We start from the raw sequence: 13,919 nt of genomic DNA on the forward strand, positions 1-13,919 counted from the left end.
CTTGGTTTTTCCCCAAAACAACCTGAGGCAAAGACTTGCAGCAGAAAATTCCTCTGGAAATTTGATCCCAGGGAGCAGAAGTTAGAAAGGAGTAAATTCAGGGAAGGAGAAGAAGCCAATCAAGAAGTCATTATCGAACTGTTTCCTAGTTAAGGGTGTCTTGGGACCTTGTGAGCAGCTGTTTGAAATGAATCACTCACCTAAGGGCTAAAAGAGAGGAGGAAGTGTTGATCTGTTGTCTCTTGTTCCCCATTGGTCAGGGATGCCTTCAGAAGAGTGGACTTACCTGCATGTTTGTGTTGCAAGTTTTCTGCAAGTGGCCCATGTCAAGAAATACCTGTTAGGGACCCAAGGTGAGGTGCTGTGGGTTGCACCCATGAGAAACTGGCCAGAGCCTGCAAGGACTGGTCACCACAGCAGTGGCTATAGAGGGAAGTGGGGTTCAGAGGATCTGAGTGGTACACAAGCAAATCTGATCCATCTGACACAAGGAGGTTTCCTTTATGAAGCAAGAAAAAAGAAGAGGCCCAAGAACACAGATACACTTAGGAGTCTGGAGGAAAGATAGAAGGGGTTGAGAAGAGACCAATGAAAAGACACCAAAGAAGAAATAATAGCAATAATAACAGCTGCAGCTGTAACAACCATAGCAGTAGTAAAAATACTAATAACAGCAAGTGCTCTATAAAGGTAGATGCTGGGAGGCACTCTTCTATAACTAATTCATTTAATACACCCCTATGAGTTGAGCACAGTTATTTTCCCCATTTTATACATGGGGACACCACGTTGCTAAGAAGTTAGGATCAGCACTCTTGATTGGTGGAGACAAGCTTTGACTCTAGAGTCTGTACTCTTAATTACTTCATCACGCTGACCCAAGGAATATAAACATCCATGAGAGGAGGGAATGGGATAATTTGACAAAGAAGGGAGTGGGCAAAGGTCAGTGTTACTTATTAGGGAGAAGTGAATGAAGATAAAGAAAAGGCCATCTGATTTGTGACCAAGAGGTAATTGTCACTTTGGAAAAGAAGTTTGAGCTGAGTGGAGAGGGTGGAGTAGAGCCCCAGATCCGTTTCTGAAGACATTTGCAGTGTATTATTTTAGTGTAATACTCCCTTGTCCTAATTTCCTCATAGAAGAGAGGGATTTTACATCTTGGGAAGGAGAAGGCAATCATCAGGACTCTGAATATTGCTAAGCTTGAAAAGGCACAGTTCTGTCAGGTACAGAAAACGTCCCTCAGGTGATGTCCCTCGGGCTAAATGTCATCAATGAAAGGTTAAGGAGCAACACAGGACTCATCAGTGACAGGCAAAGTCTTTGGAGAGAAGAATAATGAGTATATTTTCATTCTCTCTCTCTCTCTTTTTTTTTTTGCCATTTCTGATTTCCCACAAAATGGCAGGAAGGGACACACTGTTGCCAACCTTCTCTTTCCCTCCTCCCGCCTCATTATCTGAGGCCAGCCATTATACTACACTTTCTGTGCCTTTGGATAGAAAAGCCAACTCTTCAAACCATAACGTTGGCAGCAGTTTTATTCCTACAGTTTGTAAAAATTAGCTCACAAATCAAAAGAATATGAGCCAAACATGCCACAGCCATTTGGATTTACATGAAAGAGAAGCCATCAACACCTCCCTATCTTGGCTGATGAATGTATCTGATATTGCAGACTTCTTTCTTGGTTCTTTCATGACCGCAAGACCAAAGCTAATCATTCCAATTAGACAAACTTCCAGATTATAGCTCTGAAGTCAACTCAACAAGTAACATATCCAGCAATGTAATTTGCCAAGTTTAATTCAGAGGTTGAGGGAGGGTGGTAGGTGGAGGGGAGACAGTTCCTGATTTATCACAGCAGCTAAAACTATACTTCAGTCTGAATACAAAACAAAGCAATAAAGCTAGATTCAGGGCATTCTAGCTTCTGATCATCATGCTTTACCAATATTTAAAAAAAAAAAGGAAAAAAGAAAAAGAAAAACCTAAGTTAAGAACATTGTCTTGTAGAAGCTCTCAAAATAGTTGCAAAATATGTGAGACGTCTTCAAAGGATTTAGTTAAATGTTTTTAAAAATCAAACCCAAGGAGAACTAGAATATATGCATAAATATTTACCAGTTATGATGGTAGGGTAGTCTTTCTTAGAATGGAAAAGAAAAAAAATCATGTGGAAAAAGATTAACAGATTTCGTCATACAAATACTTGATTTTTCTGTACTAAACAAAGACTGCCTCAGTTCAGTTCAGTTCAGTCACTCAGTTGTGTCCAACTCTTTGTGATCTCATGAACCGCAGCATACCAGGCCTCCCTATCCATCACCAACTCCTGGAGTCCACCTAAACCCATGTCCATCGAGTCAGTGATGCCATCCAACCATCTCATCCTCTGTCATCCCCTTCTCCTCCTGCCCTCAATCTTTCCCAGCAGCAGAGTCTTTTCCAATGAGTCAGCTCTCCTCATCAGGTGGCCAAAGTATTGGAGTTTCAGCTTCAACATCAGTCCTTCCAATGAACACCCAGGACTGATCTCTCTTATGATGAACTGGTTGGATCTCCTTGAAGTCCAAGGGACTCTCAAGAGTCTTCTCCAACACCACAGTTAAAAAGCATCAATTCTTCTGTGCTCAGCTTTCTTCACAGTCCAACTCTCACATCCATACATGACTACTGGAAAAACCATAACCTTGACTAGACGGATCTTTATTGGCAAAGTAATGTCTCTGCCTACCTGCCTGCTAATTCACTTCAGTTGTGTCCGACTCTTTGCGACCCCATGGACTGTATCCTGCCAGGCTCCTCTGTCCATGGGATTCTCCAGGCAAGAATACTGAAGTGGGTTACCATGCCCTCCTCCAGGAGATCTTCCTGACCCAAGGATCGAACCTGTATCTCCTTCAGCTCCTGCATTGCAGGCAGATTCTTTACCTGTCCTAAGACAAATGGAGAAGTATATTTTCAACATATATAATATGCAAATGATTTATAACCTTACTTTACTTTTAAAAGATACATTGGGATATAATTCACATACCATAACATTTACCCAGTTTAAGTGTACAATTAATGGTATTTTGTATAGTCATCACTGCAATTAATTTTAGAATATTTTATTACTTCAAAAAGAAACCTCTGTGACTATTAAAGATCATTCCCATTTCCTCCCATCCTATCAGCCCTAGGGGGTTTCCACTTTCTGTATCTGGATATTTTCCACTGAGGACATTTCATATAAATTGAATCAAGCAAAAAGTAGTCTTTTGTGATGGGCTTCTTAGCATGTTTTCAAGGTTCAACCATTTGCAACATCTATTAGTACTTGGCTCTTTTTTTTTTTTTTCCCCATTGAGATGTAGTTCCCACATCATAGATTTAACCCTTTTAAAGTATACAATTCAGTAGTTGTTTTTTATATTCAAAAAGTCATGTAACCATCACCGCTAATTCCAGACATTTTTGTCACTCAAAAAGAATTACCATACCCATTGGTAGTCAGTCCTCATTTCCCCCTTTCTTTAGTCTCTGGTAACAAGCAACCCACCTACTCTGTGGATTTGTGTATTCTGGATAATTCAAATCAATGGAGTCAGAAAATATGTGGTCTTCTTTTACTTAAAATACTGTTTTCAAAATTCATCCATGTTATAACATGAATTGATACTTCATTCCTTTTTAATGGCTGAATAATATTACATTATATGGATATGCCATATTTTATTTATTCATTTACCAGCAGATGGACATTTGCTGGGGTTTTCCACTACTTAGCTATTAAAAATAATATTGTTATGCACACCTATATACAAGTTTTATGGGGTTTTTTGTGAATATGTGTTTTCATTTCTCTTGACTATATGCCTAAGAATTTCTAGGTGATATAGTAAGTCTATGTTTAACGTTTTGAACAACTGTCTTCCTATATCAAGATATTCCCACCAGCAATTTATGAGCATCCTGACTTCTCTACATCCTCTTTAAAACTTGTTATGATCTTTTAGCTTATAACCATCTTAGTGAATGAAAGTGATACCTCATTGTGGTTTGGATTTGCATTTCCCTATACACTACTTTAATACTTTAATACCTAATGATGTTGAGAGCCTTTTCATGTGCTTATTGGTCATTTGTATATTTTCTTTGGAGAAATGTCTGATGACATCTTTTGTTCATTTCTTAATTGGGTTATTTGTGGTTTTGTTATTAAATTGTAAATGTACTTTATGTATTCTGGACACAAGTCCCTTATCTGATAGATACTTTATAAATATTTTATCCCTTCTTTGGGTTGTCTTTTCATTTTCTTGACAGTGTTCTTTGAAACACAAAAGATTTTAGTCTGAAAATGTCCAAGTTTTTCATTTTGCTGGGGTTTTGGGTGTTGCATTTAAGAATTCCTGCCTAATTCAAGGTCATAAAGATTTACCCATATTTTCTTCTAAGAATTTTGTAACTTTTAGATCTTCTATATGTCTTAGATCCCTTTTGAGTTAATTTTTTTGTGTTATAAATTCTCTTGCTTTCTTTTACATGTAAGTCTCCAGTTGTCTCAGCATTATTTATTGAAGTGACTTCCCCAATGAATTATCTTGGCTTTCCTGTCAAAAGTCAACTGACCATAAGATACAAGGATTTATTTCTGGGCTGTAATTCTATTCCATTGATCTATTTGTCTATCCTTTTGCTAGTGATACTGTCTTAATTCCTGTAGCTTTGCAATAGCTTTGAATTCAGGAATTTTAAGTCCTCTAAATTTGTTTTTTTTTTTTTTTAATATTGTTTTGGTTCTTCTGCGTCCTTTAATTTTCCATATGAATTTTAAGATCAACTTGTCACTTTCCGAAGCTGTGATTTTGATAGGCACTATGTTATGGGGTCGCAAAGAGTCAGACGTGACTGAGCGACTTCTGTGTGTGTGTGTGTGTGTGTGTGTATGTTGAATCCATAGATCAATTTTGGAAATATTACCATCTAAACAACATTAAGTCTTTGTCCCAGAAACATGGGATATCGTTCCAATTAGGTATTCTTTAATTTCTTTCAATGATTTTTTGCTGCTTTGAGAATACAAGTTTTGTGCCTCTTTTGTTAAATTTTGTTTTATTCCTAAACATTAAATTTTAATGCTATTTATAAAGGAATTCTTAACTTCATTTTTATTTTTTGTTATTGTATAAAAATACAATTGAGTTTTGAATTATGATCTTATACAGACACCTTGGTGAAACTGCTTGAACTTGTTCAAACAGTTTTTTAGTAGCTGCCTTAGGATTTTTATATACAAAATTATGTTATCACAAATAGTTATACTTCTTATATCCTTAACTTTAAGAAGTTCTTTCAAAGCAACAAGAAAAAGACAAACACCCTAACAAAAACTGGCAGTGAATGTGAGTACATAGTTCACAAAAGAACTGTACATGGCCAGTAAGATACACTTAACCTCACTAGGAATTAAAGGGGTGCAAATTTAATCAATATGATACTACAATTTGCCTATGAAAATAGCAACACTTTTAAAAAAGGAATAATATCCATTTTTGACCAGAATCCTACACTTAATTGAGTGGAAAGTTCTCCTGTAGTGTTATTTGGGGATGTGTATTAATTGTTTTAACGATGTCTACAATGTTAATCCGATAATTCTTATTCCAGAAATTTATTCTAAAGAACTAATCAGAGATGTACATAATGATTTGTGTACAAAGAGACTCATAAAGCGTTATTTGTAATATAGAAAAATGGAAAAAATCTCAGATTCTTGACAATAAAAAACAGATTCATATTCATACGATGGAATACTACAATATCATAAAAAATTAATTGCTTGAGATGTGCCTGGTCATAGGAACAGGCCCCTGATATATTATTAAGTGAAATAAACATACATATTATAATTCCAATTTTCTTCAAAATTACTTTGTGTATGTGTGTTATGAGTGTAAATATATAAACATATACACATCGTGGTTTATTGCTGAATGAGAAAATGTGAATTTCATGTGATTTATTTTCTTCTTTATACTACTTTTATTCTCCAAGTTTTACATTTATACTCATTTATTACTTTTATAATAACAAAAAGCCGTAAAATCGTTAGAAAAACTTATCGAGGCTGATGTTCTGATCCATAGAGCCTCTATAGCTAGGACAATTGAAGTGGTATCAAAAACCAGATTCTTCCAGGTGGGAAGGCTGTGCTATGCAAGTGTAGCTAAATACAAGTAGAGAAACTGAAAATTTTCTGACCTCTGTTGCCAGCCTTGAACATACGGTACATGCATGTTCAGGCTCTAAGTCGTGTCCCACTCTTTGCAACCTCATGGACCATATTCTGCCAGACTCCTCTGTCCATGGGATTTCCCAGGCAAGAATACTAGGAATATTCCAATAGTGGGTTGCCATTTTGTTCTCCAGGGCATCTTCCCAACCCAGGGATTGAATGGTATTTTTCCCCTGTGTTGGTTTATTTGACTTTTTTCCCTTGTGAAGATTCACCTAAAGAGAATTAAAAAGTATGTCTGCTTCTCACGCTCTCTGCCCTGGGAAAAACAGACCTCTGATATCATTCTAAAGTGTCTAGCATTCTATACACTATCTCACTCCCACAAGTAAATGGATTTTGCACTTCAGGACCAATAAAGGGATTGATAGGGGCTTCTGAGAATCAGAAAATGTGGCATTGACTGGACTAAAGAAAGGAAGAAGGCAGACACTGAGAAAGGAACAGCCTTGGAGGCTAGTGAGTCCAACAGGAGCCCAGGCTGAATTTACTTTCTGGTGAGGTGGCTGCAAGGTACACCTCATGAGGCTAAATAACAACCTTGGCTGCCTGGAATGTGCAGATTTGGGGAGCTAGGTTTGGCCTGAAAGACTGCAGACACCTGACTTCGTTCTAAATGGATTAGGCTGCCCACCGTGAACCTCGGCAGTGACAGTGATGAAGTGAAGGCCTGAGTACCGTTGTTCCAGATGTTCCGGACAGCATCAGTCCAGAGACTTTTCTGGACCCTAGGAATGGTGTGTGAGACCTCCCCTCCTGTAATGATACTGTGCCTCTCCACAATCTGGCAAGTAGTGACTTCGGGCTAGAATTTAAAAGTAATATACTCTTTTCCTGCATCTGAGTATCATGGATGGGATTCATAGCTATTTGGCAGTCATAAACCAAAATTAGCAAATTATCAATGCTCACTGAAGGCTAGTTCAGCGTTTTCCTAATAAGTCTGGCAGAAGTATAGTAATTTGGCTTCTACTCTGTGAGTTATTAGGAATTCCTACTAGTTTCAGAAAGAATGCAGAGTTATCTGTGTATCATTATTGTTGACTGAAACTTTCCATGATTTTCAACTTCCAATCTCTTATCTTTTTCATTATTTCACTAATTTTAAATTTTACTGTTAGTTTTGCTTCACCCTTATTATTTTTGTTTGCTGTGGTTTGTTCAGTTCACCCAGTGATGCTTATGATGATGTGTGTTTACATCAACAGAATTGTACCCTACAATTTCTCCATATATAAATAGATTTTTAGACATCTGTTGGTCACTCTATATCAAATACCCATCCCTTGTTGCTAAACAGGTGTTTGTATAATAATTATGACTCCTCCCTCAATCAAATTGAATAGTGGAATTTGATTGTGATTGTAAATTTTTTTTTTCCTGCTAAAATTTGGAATGGGTGGAAACTTACTTACTAAATGAGACTTGATCAGTAAGTTTGGGGATTTCCTTATAGCTCAGTTGGTAAAGAATCTGCCTGAAATGCAGGAGACCCCAGTTTGATTCCTGGGTCAGAAGATCCACTGGAGAAGGGATAGGCTACCTACTCCAGGATTCTTGGGCTTCCCTTTTGGCTCAGCTGGTTAAGAATCTGCCTGCAATGCAGGAGACCTGGATTCGATCTCTGGGTTGGGAAGATTCCCCTGGAGAAGGCTACCCACTCCAGTATTCTGGCCTAGAGAATTCCATGGACTATACCATGGGGTTGCAAAGAGTCGGATACGACTGAGTGACTTTCACTTTCACTCAGAGATCATAACTACCCTGCCGTCTCTGAGGCTCTTGGCTTCTTCACTTTTTCCTTCCCTTGCCTTTTTGCCTCAGAAGTTATAGAAACAAGAGATGAAATTCCAATTTATCAGTTTCAGTGTTGGAACCATATGTTTTGCATTTGATATAAAAGTCATGAAGAGGTATTAGCTTATACAAAGTAAAAAAAACCTCTTTTTTGATGTGTCAGCAGCAAAAATTCTGTGAGGTAAATCACGTGTGATGATAAGTTTTAAGACTTGATTTATACCTTGCAAGTCAGATATTCCTTAGCATTGATGCTAAATTTTATTTGGGGCAATGTTTTAAAATTATGAAAAAAAGTTATTTTTAGTACTTAAACATTTAGAAAATAATGTAATGTATATTGTACCTAGCACCCACAATGAGTAAATGTTAACATTTTATAATAGTCCCTTCATTTAATTTTTTAAACTAAAACATTTCAGATATATCTGAAGCTTCTCTTTTTATGGTTCTGTTTTCCTTTTTCTCAAGATAAGCATGTGCATAATTTTGATATACATCTAACTTCTGGTACATGCTTCTATACTATTGTTACATAAGTATGTTTTCCTAAACTAAAGCATTGTTGTATGTTTTTAAATTTTGTTTATTTTTTCGTTGAAGGATAATTGCTTTACAGAATTTTGTTGTTTTCTGTCAAACATCAACATGAATCAGCCATAGGTGTACATATGGTGTCCCCTCCCTCTTGAACCTCCCTCCCATCTTCCTCCCCATTCCACCACTCTAGGTTGATACAGGGCCCCCTATTTGAGTTTCCTGAGACATACGGCAAATTCCCATAGCAAGTGTTGATGTTACTCTCTCCATACATCTCACCCTCTCTTCCCCTCCCCCCATGTCCATAAGTCTGTTCTCTATGTCTGTTTATCCATTGCTGCCTTGCAAATAAATTCATCAGTACCATCTTTCTAGATTCCATATATATGTGTTAGTATACGATATTTACCTTTCTCTTTCTGACTTACTTCACCCTGTATAATAGGCTCTAGGTTCATCCACCTCATTAGAACTGACCCCAGTATGGTCCCCTTTATGGCTGAGTAACATTCCATTGTGTGTATGTACCACAACCTCTTTATGCATTCATCTGTTGGTGGACAACTAGGTTGCTTCCATGTCCTAGCTATTGTAAATAGTGCTGCAATGAATATTGGGGTACATGTGTCTTTTTCAATTTTTGTTTCCTCAGGGTATATGGCTATGAGTGGGACTGCTGGGTCATATGGTGGTTTTATTCCTAGTTTTTAAAGGAATCACCATACTGTCTTCCATAGTGGCTGTATCAATTTACATTCCCACCAACAGTGCAAGGGGGTTCTGTTGTGTTTTAAAATTTACTTAAATGACACTATAAAGTACATGTCATTCTGTAACTTTGTTTCTCATTCATCATTATGTTTTTGGAATTTGTTTACACATACAGATTTAGTTATTTATTTTATGTATTTCATTATTTGGGGCTTCCCTGGTGGCTCAGATGGTAAAGAATCTGCATGCAATGCAGGAGACCAGTGTTCCATCCCTGGGTTGGGAAGATCCCCTGGAGAAAAAGAATGGCTATCTACTCCAGTATTCTTACCTGGAGAATGCGATATATATAGCACCTTTTATTTTTCCATTCAACTACTGGAGGGCCAATCAAAATTTATTCTTAAGTTATCAGCATAGCTATCATGTCCTACAGGAAGTTTTCTCTATCTCTTCCTTCTTCTCACCATCAAGTTATGGTAAATGTCCTTCTTCCTCTTTGCTTGGCCACCTGTATCATAGATTTCATCATATATTATTGAAAATGACTCCCTTTGTCTTAGATTATAGACGCCTCAAGATCAGGGACCCTGTAATCTGTTCATAGTATTCATGGTGCAGACCCCAGGCCAGCACTGTGCATGGCACATGGCTGGTGCTTTGGGATAAATGGATGAATAAATGACTTTCTGCCACAGAATAACCTATGTCAACGACTTGCTGATGTAGCTTAAAATGAAGGTCCCAAACCAGGCCTTCATGAAGCCTCAGTGTTCTATCTGCCAAACTTAGTTGTTCCTTCCAGTTGAATAATGGTGGTCTTTTACCCTTTGAGGTTACAGCAAATTAATCTAATGGATACAGTATTCTTAATCTTAAGTTTGTTAAACCTTTGCCACCTGATACCATTTGGTCATAGTAAAATCTAATGTTAAATGGTATCTGCTTTTATTCTAAATTATGCACTTATTTTAAAATAAATAAATCACAATTTCCTGATATTTCATAACAAATACATTGTCAGGTGCCCTGCCACTTGAGTAAATATGAGAAGCACTGTGTTTACTACATAAAAACATAGGTACTTAAATTGCCCTCTGCTGCTGCTGCTGCTTCTAAGTTGCTTCAGTCGTGTCTGACTCTGTGCGACCCCATGGACGGCAGCCTACCAGGCTCCTCTGTCCATGGATTTTCCAGGCAAGAGTACTGGAGTGGGTTGCCATTGCCTTCTCCGAAGTTGCCCTCTACTTTCATTAATAATGGTTTTTTAAAACATACAATTCAAAGTAGTCAATTTCCTAAAGTTAAAAAATAGTCTTATAGGTATAAAGGGATATTCTTTTCCCAGGAGAAAAACCTTATAAAATTTAAAGTAATTATTATTATACATTCTGACTCCCTCAGCCTAGCCAACTTGGTAGTGGCAAGAGTTCATTCAGAGGCTTAGTGAGAAGGAGGCAGCTCTAGGCACAGCCCACCAGCCATCCCCCTGTTGCCATGGATACCAGTGAAACCATGACTTTTATTATGGACTGCCACCCTATCCCTCATTTCCCTAGATGCTTGGAAGACCCAAACTTTAAAACTTCCTATGCAAACGGGAATAGAAGAAAGGAACTATCTCCCCCACCATAATTAAAATGCTTCCACTCCCAACTGTATATGCAACCTTGATAAGGATAAGGTTAGCTGCTTGCCCACTTATCAGTCCCTCTCTGCACTGTCTCTGGTCTCTTTACCCACAAAGGGAGAGGAAGAATGGGTCATGAAAGGATAATGTTGTCTCTGTGGGACTGTTCAGAACTCTTGTGGGGGGCATTGGACTTTCCAAAGTGCTTAAACAAATCTTCAAGCCAATTTTCTAATGTTATGGGGCAAGGTGACCTCAGTTAGCATATGGATTGCACATGCATTAGCCTCTTTATTCCTCCCCACAACCCTAAAATGTAAGTATTATTTTATCCATGCTTTACAGATAAGGAAACTATAGTCTGGAAAACTTAGTAATTTCTCCCAAATCTAATTAGAGATGGAATTGGAATTTTTACTCATTATATAAAATGGCCTCCCTATCAACACACATTTTAATGTACTAGCAAGATGCTATTTGCTTATGAAGTATCCCTATAAAAGTCTAGAGTGGACTGATAAAAGGATATTAACCCAAACAAATGGGTTTGCAGAGGGGTTGTCTTTTTTCTTTTTATAGTTCATCTATTTAATTCATTCAAACAGAATTTATTGAACATTTATTTTATTCTAAGCATTTGATGAAAAAGATACATGGTTTCTACCACTGAGTGGTATATATATTTATATAATTATGATGGAGTCTCATAGGTATCCCAGGAACGGAATATGCAAAGTATATGGGAGTCAGGGGAGTGGATGACAACTTTATACAGGGTTGTACAAATCTTCAAAGAAGAGAAGACATGTTAGATTAATCTATGAGATCGTGTAGGCTTCCCTAGTGACTCATTGGTAAAGAATCTGCTTGCAATACAGGAGACACAGGAAATGCGGGTTCAATCCCTGGATCGAGAAGATCCCCTGGAGAAGGGCATGGCAACCCACTCCAGTATTCTTGCCTGGAGAATCCCATGGACAGAGGAGCCTGATGTCCTACAGTCCATAGGGTCACAAAGAGTTGGACACGAATGAAGCAACTGAACATGCAAACATATGCATGAAATTGTGTAGAATGAAGGAGTCATGATGAAAGACCTGCTTAAAAAACATTAGTTCTTTATCTGATGTGACTTTGGGCAACTAACAATATTTCTGAGTCTTATGTCTCCTCATGATGAAGACAAAAAAATATATTCCTCACCCAGTTGACGGAAAGATTATACGTTAACAGGGGGAGTGATTGTTATAGATGGTTGAAGAGGTAGTTCATGAACAGAGAAAGTGAAAGTGAAGTTGCTCAGTCATGTCCGATTATTTGCAACCCTATGGACTGTAGCCTACCAGGTTCCTCCATCCATGGGATTTTCCAGGCAAGAATACTGGAGTGGGTTGCCATTTCCTTTTCCAGGAGGTCTTCTCGACCCAGGGATTGAACCCGGGTCTCCCGCGTTGTAGGCCGACACTTTACCATCTGAGCCACCAGGGAAGTCATCAGTGGGAGTGGTCGTTATAGATGGTTGAAGAGGTAGTTCATGAACAGAGAAGCCCCAGTGAAAACCTTAGTGATGCTGCAAGCCCTTACTGGTTACTGCTGTCAGCTACACTGCCCCTAGACCAGAGACTATTGCTCTTTTAACTTGCATATGCAAACAACAGACCTGCAGATTTCTGTCCCAGACTTACCCCTAGATACAAAGCTGAGGAGATGGACTTGTAGCCCCTATTCTAGAAAAGTTCTATGCTGCTTTGGGGACCAGACAACTGGCAGTGAGGCAGGGAAGGGAGAAGAAGGGCCTGCAATCTATTATTCACCCCACCTCCCATCCTCATCAGAAAAATTTACACAGTCCTCCCAGTTTTACTCCCTTGAATCCTTTCTCAGGTCCAGGCCACTTTTCTAATTTTTTTTTCCTTAACTGTTCCTCTAGAATTTTCTCTAACAATAAAAACTATTAATGTTATGAACACAATTTCTTTGGCTTGAGTAATTTTACTGAGTATGGATATGCCTATGCTTGAATTCAGCCAAACTTACATAAAATTTTTCTCTAAGTCATCTATGACTGAGAGGGGATCCCAGAATAGTGGCTCCTCTCTTGCCACTGTTCTAAGTATTGTAATTCTATTCACTCATTTCATCCTGATGACATCCTTGCGAGGGAGGCAGTCATTACCCTACTTTTACTAGCAAGAAAACTAGAGCAGAAGAACACAAAGCAATGTGTCCAAAGTCAAGTTGTTGGTAGTGGCAGAGCAACTGAACCCTGGCAATCTACTATGTACTTTTAACCACCATGCTATCCTGAACCTGTAGAGAATATTCAGCCAATATCTATATATATGATGTTTAAGCAAAGAAGCTAAATTTTAGATTGGCCTCAGATCAATATTCTGACCTGTGCTGTGGTACCAGTGGTTTTAATTAAATTAAGTTGTTTTTTTTGGTGTGATCTTTGGATTGATGCCTAGAGAGTAAAAGAGAATAAAGATAATAAGTAGGTCAATATGTAACTGGCTTGTTTTGATTACTCTAAAATGCTCCATTTTCTAAGATGACATCTTGGCCTCAACAACTTTGTGGCACAATTCCAGGGTATTTACATAATCCAGTCATTTGAAAGAAGGGGAAGGGGGGTAGAAGGGAGGAAGAAGGAGAGAGAAGGAGGAAGAGGAAGAAAAAGAGAAGTACACAGAGATTAAGTGGGGTGAAATTTGCAGGAGGAAAAAAGTGATCAAGCCTCTAGAAGTGTGGAGTAGATACAGAATTTAAATGCCTTTTGACATTATTTAGAAATTTGTGTGTGTGTGTGTTAGTTGCTCAGATGTGTCTGACTCTTTGCGACCCCATGGACTCTAGCCCACCAGGCTCCTCTGGCCATGGAATTCTCCAGGCAAGTAACAATAAAAGAAAAGATCTCAAGGTTAAAAAATGGATATTAAGCAAATTAGA

This window comes from Bison bison, unplaced genomic scaffold (assembly GCF_000754665.1).
Source record: "Bison bison bison isolate TAMUID 2011002044 unplaced genomic scaffold, Bison_UMD1.0 scf7180017864376, whole genome shotgun sequence".
NCBI classification, from domain to species: Eukaryota; Metazoa; Chordata; class Mammalia; order Artiodactyla; family Bovidae; genus Bison; species Bison bison.